This window comes from Cucurbita pepo, unplaced genomic scaffold, assembly GCF_002806865.2.
Source record: "Cucurbita pepo subsp. pepo cultivar mu-cu-16 unplaced genomic scaffold, ASM280686v2 Cp4.1_scaffold006293, whole genome shotgun sequence".
Lineage (NCBI taxonomy): Eukaryota > Viridiplantae > Streptophyta > Magnoliopsida > Cucurbitales > Cucurbitaceae > Cucurbita > Cucurbita pepo.
In genome coordinates, this window is record NW_019652248.1 from 1 (window position 1) to 601 (window position 601).

Consider the following 601-nt stretch of genomic DNA (forward strand, 5'->3'; position numbering starts at 1 on the left):
TGGTATTTGAACCCACGCCCTCTTACGAGGACCAGAACTTGGGTCTTGCCTAACACAATAATATGAATGGATTGCCACTCGGCCATCCTGACTACTAATTGTGCGTGCCTGGATTGGTTTGAGAGGGGAATTTATCATTCCGTATATGACGAATTTTTCCTAACAATAATATGGATGGATTGTTAGAAGTGGGATTCGAACCCACGCCTTCTTACGAGGACCAGAACTTAAGTCTGGCACCTTAGGCCACTCGGCCATCCTGACTACTAATTGTGCATTCCTGGATTGGTTTGAGAGGAGAATTTATCATTCCGTATATGGGTGTGTAAACGTCTCCCAAGTAGGCGCGTTTTAAAACTGTGAGGCTGACGACGATACGTAAGGGATTAAAATAGATAATATCTACTGGCTGTTGGAGAGAGGAACGAAACAATCCTGATAAGGGTGCGAAAACCTCTCCCTAATAGACGCGATTTAAAACTGTGAGGCTCATGGCAATACCTACTGGGCAAGATTGAACAATGTCTGCTAGTAGTGGGCTTGGACTTTGACAAATGAAATCCCTAATAGACGCGATTTAAAACTGTGAGGCTCATGGCAA

At 44.1% G+C, this 601-nt stretch overlaps 1 non-coding gene across 1 annotated transcript; it reads right to left on the reverse strand.

The window, feature by feature from the left end:
* Positions 1-180: 180 nt before the first annotated feature.
* On the reverse strand, positions 181-264 carry TRNAL-UAA. Its single transcript has one exon. It is a non-coding gene; the product is annotated as a tRNA-Leu (tRNA).
* Between the last annotated feature and the right edge of the window lie 337 nt (positions 265-601).